Raw genomic sequence first — 7,127 nt, forward strand, 5'->3', positions numbered from 1 at the left:
GGGGGCGCACCTAAAGACATATTTAGAAAGGGGGACCTATAAAAAGAGTTTTCGCAGCAATACTCTAGGATACCAGTTTGAAAGCGTGCAGCTTTGCTTGCACATCAGTGTTACGGGTTTCGCTATTCGTCTATATATAAGTCAGCACATTGAACAAGGCAACTCATATAGACACTCGAGAAAACCGAAGATAGGCACGACAAACATTCACTGGATATATCATAACATGCAGTTGTTACGATACATATTATTAACTACATTAACATACAATAGTTATAAATAATAACATGGGGCTATGTGATACATATTATTAATTATGTTAATACACAATGGTTATAAGTAATGATTAGTGTCTAATTTTCATGTACTCGCGTTGATTTGAAGCTTAATTAATAATCGTATTAAGGACATTACCAGTTCCAGTTTCTGGAACTTCAATCTGTTGTGTAAGTTGGTGACTCATTAAACGCAATTCACGCAGGATAAACAACAACCTACAGTTGCATAACTGTTGTATGATAGAATGGCATCAAAACTCGGAACTCAGTCATGCTATGTAAAAACAACGGTTTTGTAGAGTTCACATATTCCATTTCTGAGAGATAACATTAATTTTCTACAGACTATGCTAACATTTTCTGGTAAATACACCTAGATTGTTTAATCAAGGAATGTTTCTCAACCAGTTAATGTTGTATAGAAAGAGATAACGATGCGGATATCATTAACGACTCTCTAGTCTGAGAAAAACCAAAGGAGGACGGAATGTCTTACATTTCTCTGAAGTTCAAAGGACAGTGTTATTTACCATTAGTTAAATGTTTATAAAACATAAACATGTCATAAAACAATCATTTAACACAAATTTATAATGTCTAGAGTAAGCTCTATTGAATTTATGGTAAGGATAATATTTAGAAAATATTATTACAGACATATTTTAGACCAATTTTATAAACTGATTGTGCAAGAATCTCATGGCTGGCATCACCTAGTGTTTATGAAACTCGACTTGCACTTTGTGAGCCGTGAGTTCGAATCACAACACCCAATATGCTCGTACTTTTAGCTGAGGGAGGGAGGTTAACGTGAGGACCAATCCCACTATTATGTGGTAAATAGTAGCCTAACAGTTGGGGATAGATGTTTGACTATAGGGCCTTCCCTCTAGTGATTCTAGTCTACCACTTCAAAATTAGGGACGGCTGGTGAAATAGCCCTCGAGTAGCTTGGCGTGAATGTTATAAAGATTACTACATCGAACGAATCACAAGAATTAAAACGTCACGCCCTAACTGCTCTCAGGAAGATTTCTTGTTTTCTTTTATTTCCACAGTTCTGGAGGTAATTTATAACATCGAAGAGGAAGCAGTGGTATGAAACTTATTTCGAAGCACGTTATATTATACTGTATTATGAGTAGTACACTCTCCTTTGATTTATAAACCTGTTTCTATCCACCCTCTCTTCCCCTACCCGGAAGAAAAATAAGGGCGCGGCCACACCTTTGAAAGGCTAAACAGCCATTTGACTGTGTTAATCACTTCGTAAAGTGGAGGGTCAAACTATCCTCCCTTGCCGTGCCAACTTGCCCTTGATGCAAAGCCTAACTCTGGATTATCTGAGCACGAAATGACAGTCATTAAGTTGCCAACGGCTGAAGGCTACCATTCTAAGGCAGACTAGCCGACTATCAATCATTAGAGACGCGGCTGTTTGCTAGGCGGGGGTTCTGTTCAATACATAGCAGAGTGGAGATTCAGTGGATTGAGGTTTAGGGCCAAGACAATTTCAGCCACGTGTGACTTCCCTGCTTTTGCATACAAAGCATGGTCAATCTGCCACAAGCTGAAAATTTGGAATTTCCTGGACTTTCTTCTAGAACTAAACAAGCTTTGTTCTTTTCAGTTGACTCCCTGTATGCTTTGTAGAACTTCAGGAATATTTATAACATGGAATATAAAAAAGGTTAATGTGTTTGAACAAGCTTATCACAGTTTATTCAACATATCTGTTGGTATCTGAGTTACACGGTTTATCATAGTATGCACAATAAACATCCGAATTACACATTTTATTATAATTTAAACAACAAACTTAGGTATATGAGTTACACGTTTTAAATAAATGCCAAAATAGTGACTGAATACAAGATACTCATTAAATAAATATATAAATATACAATAATATATAATAAGTATACAAGATATGTACTGAATATGAGTTACTTATTAAACAAATGAATTTCAACATATGGACTGCATATGAGTTACTTATAAAATAAATAAATGTCAACATATGGACTTTATAAAATTACTTATGAAATAAATATCAATAAATTGACTGCATTTGAAATACTGATTAAACAAATGAATTTCAACATACGAACTGTATATAAGTTACTTATTAAACAAATGAATTTCATTGTATGGACTGTACATGAGTTACTTATTAAGTAGCTTTCAACATATGTACTCTATATGACATATTCATCAAATAAATAAATGTCAACATATGAACTTCATATGAGTTACTTATTAAATAAATGTTATCATATGGACTGTATATTAGATACTTATTAAACAAACGAATTTACAAATATGGACTGTGTGTGAGAAACTTCTTAAATAAGTAAATGTCAACATCTGGACTCTATATAAGGTATTTATTAAAGATATGAATGTCAACATATGCAATGTATATGTCTTACCTATTAAACAAATGAATTTTAATATACAGACTTTATATGAATTACTTATTAAACAAATGTCAACATATGGACTGTACATAAGTTAGTTATTAAATAAATGTCAGTATATGGACTGTATGTTAAGTTTTTATTAAACAAATGAAATTCAGTATATGACAATGTACACTGTATGAGTTACTAACTAAAGAAATGAATTTCAACATATAGAGTGTATATAAGTTACATATTATATAAACGCCAACATATGGACTCTATATGAGCTACTTATCAAATAAACAAAGGTCAACATATTGATTCTATAAGAGTTACTTATTAAATAAATGTCAATATGTGCACTGTATATCAGTTGTTTATCAAATAAATAAATGTCAACATCTGGACTGTATTAAAGTTACTTGTTAAAAAAATGTCAACATATGAACTGTATATGAGTTACTTATTAAGTAAATGTCAGCATATGGAGTGTATATTGAATTATTTATTAAACAAATTAATTTCAACTTATGGACTGTGCATGAGTTAGTTATTAAACTAATGAATTTAAACATATACAGTGCATAAATGTTACTAATTATACAAGTGTCAACATATGGACTCTATATGAGATACTTATTAAATAAATATTAACATATTTACTGTGTATGACTTGCTTCTCACACAAATGAACTTCAACATATGGACTGTAGATAAGTCATTTATTAAATAAATCTCAACATATAAATTCTATGTGAGTAACTTATCAAATAAATAAATGTTAACATAAGAACAGCATTTAAGTTTCTTATCAAATAACTGTCAACATATGGATGATGTGTAAGTTACATATCAAAACAAATGAATGTCAACATATGGCATGTATATGAGTTACTAATTAAATAAATGAATTTCAGCATATGAACTCAACATGAATTACTTATTAAATAAAAATAAAAATCTGCTCTCTATATAAGTTACTTATGAAATAAATGTCACCATATGGACTATATATGACTAACTTTTCAAATAAATATTTGTCAACATATGGACTTACAATGAGTTACTTATTAAATAAATGTCAATATATGGACTGTATATGAGTATCAATCATATCAAATAAAAAATATCCAGTAACAGTAAATAAGTATATAAACGTCAACATATAAACTCTATATAAGTGTCTTATGAAATATATAAATGTCAACATTTGGACTCTATATATGTTACTTATTTAATAAATATCAACATATAGACTGTTTATAATTTTCTTATTAGATAAATGTCATCATATGGATTTATGTATGTGAGTTACTTATTAAACAAATGAATTTCAACATGTGGATTCTACATGAGTTATGTATTGAACAAATGTCATCATATGACTCTATATGAGATACTTACTAAATAAATGTCAATGTATGAATTGTATATGCATTACTTATCAAGTAAATAAATGTCAAGATATTGACTCTACATTAGCTTATTATTAAATAAATAAATGTCAACATCTGGACTGTGTATGAGTTAATTATTGAAAAATGAATTTCAACATATGGCATGAATATGACTAACATATTAAACAAACGAATTTTCCTGATATGGACTGTGCATGAGTTAATAAATAAATGTGAACATCTGTACTATTTGAGTTCCTTATAAATTAAATGCCTGTACATGGGCTGTATATATGTTACTTATTACACAAATGAAATTCATCATATAGTCTGAGTATGAGTTACTCATTAAATAAATAAATTATAACACTGGACTTTATATGAGTTACTTATTAAAGAAATGAATATCAACATATAGACTGTACATGTGTTAATTATTGAATAAATAAATGTCAACATATGGACTCTATATGACTCACTTATCAAATAAGTAAATATCAAAATATGGACTGTGTATGAGTTACTTATTAAACAAATGTCAAGATATGGCATGTATATGCCTAACGTGTAAAACAAATGAATTTCAGCATATGGACTGTTCATCAGTTACTTATTAAATAAATGTCAATATCTGTACTCTATATAAGTTACTTACAAAATAAATATCAATATCTGGACTCTATATAAGTTACTGACAAATGACAGCATATGCAATGTATATTGGCTACTTATCCAAGAAATGACTTTCAACATATTGTGTGGGTATGAGTTAATTATTAAACAAATGAAATTCAATGTAGGGAGTGTGCATAAGTTACTTATTAAATAAATATCAAAATATGGACTCCATATAAGTTACTTTTAACATCAATCATTGTCAACATATGGACTCTATATGAGTTACTTATTAAAGAAATGAATATCAAAATAGGTACTTATATCAGTTCCTTATTAAACAAATGTCAGCATATAAACTGTACATTGAATTATTTATTGAACTAATGAATTTTAAGATATGGAGTGTGTATGAGTTACTTATTAAACAAATGTGAACACATAGACTCTACATGAGTTACTTCTTAAATATGTAAGTGTTAACGTATGGACTCTATAAGAGTTACCTGTTAAATAAATATCAATATATGGACTGTATATGAGTTACTTATCAAATAGATAAATGTCAAAATATGACTGTATAAGAGTTACTTATCAAATAGATAAATGTCAAAATATGACTGTATAAGAGTTAATTATTAAATAAATAAATGTCAACATCTCGACTCTATATAAGTTACCTATTAAATAAATGTTAACATATGGACTATATATTATGTACATATAAAATAAATATGAGCATATGGCTATATATGAGTTACTTATTAAATAAGTGAGTTTCAGAATATCGACTGTATATGAGTTATCTAGTAAATAAATGTCAACATACAGACTCTATAGGGTTACTTATCAAATAAAAAAATGTCAACATATGTACTGTATATGAGTTACTTATTAAACAAATTAATTTGAACATATGTCGTGTATATGGGTCACTTATTAAGGAAATGAATTTCAACACATGACATATGGACAGTATATAAGTTTCTCATCAAGTTATTTTCAATATATTGCCTATGTATGAGTTACTTATTAAGCAAATGAATGTCAAGATATGGTATAAATAACAGTTAATTATTAAACAAATGAATTGCAGCCTATCGACTATAAATGAGTTACTTATTAAATAAATTTCAAAATCTGGACTGTATATAAGTTACATATTCTACAAATGTCAACATATTGACTCTATATGACTTACTTTTCAATAAGTAAATGTCAAAATATGGACTGTGTATGAGTTACTTATTAAACAAATGAATGTCAAGATGTGGCATGTATATGACTATCATATAAAACAAATAAATTTCAACATATGGACTAGCATGAGTTATTTATTAAATAAATCTCAACATCTGGACTAGCATGAGTTATTTATTAAATAAATCTCAACATCTGGACTCTATATGAGTTGCTTGGTAAACAAATGAATTTCAACATATGGTCTTTATATGAGTTATTTGTTAAACAAATCAATTTCAATGTATAGATTGTGTATGAGTTACTTATTAAAGAAATTAATATCAACATATGGACTGTATTTAAGTAACTTACTAAACCAATATGAGGATAAAATCTGTATGTTGAGTTATTTCTTAAACAAATGAATTTCTTTATATGGATTGAGTACGAGTTACTTATTAAACCAATCAATTTTAATATATAGGGTGTATAAAAGTTACTTATTATATAAATGTCAACATAGGGAAACTATACAAGTTACTTAGCAAATAAATAAATGCCAACATATGGACTGTTTATGAGTTACTTATTAAACAAATGAATGTCAACATATGTCACTTATATGACTAACATATTAAGCAAACGAATTTCAGCATATGGACTATTCATGAGTTACTTATTAATTAAATATCAACAAATGGACTCTATGTAAGTTATTTATGAAATAAATGTCAGCAATAGGATTTATGTTGCATTATTTAATAAACTAATATGTTTCAACTTATGTGATGTGTATAAGTGACTTATTAAATAAATGTCAACATATAAACTCTATATATCTGTTAGTTATTAAATAAATGTCAGCATATGGCCTGCATGTTCAGTTATTTATTAAACAAATAAATTGCAACATATGGGCTGCTTGCCAGTTACTTATTCAACTGATGAATTTGAACTGTATATAAAAGTTACTTATTATATAAATGTCAAAATATGGACTTTATGTTACTTACTAAAGAAAAAAAGGTGAATTTATGGACTGTATATGAGTTACATATCAAATAAATAAATGTCAACATATGGACTGTATATGAATTACTTATTAAATAAATGTTAATACATAAACTGTATATAAACTACTTATTAAATAAATGTCAAAATATAGACTATGTATGAGTTACCTACTAAAGAGATGAATTTCAACATATGGACATTATTGAAATTTCTTATCAAGTAACTGCAAACATATG

Source organism: Tachypleus tridentatus, chromosome 13, assembly GCF_004210375.1.
Source record: "Tachypleus tridentatus isolate NWPU-2018 chromosome 13, ASM421037v1, whole genome shotgun sequence".
In the NCBI taxonomy this organism is placed as follows: domain Eukaryota; kingdom Metazoa; phylum Arthropoda; class Merostomata; order Xiphosura; family Limulidae; genus Tachypleus; species Tachypleus tridentatus.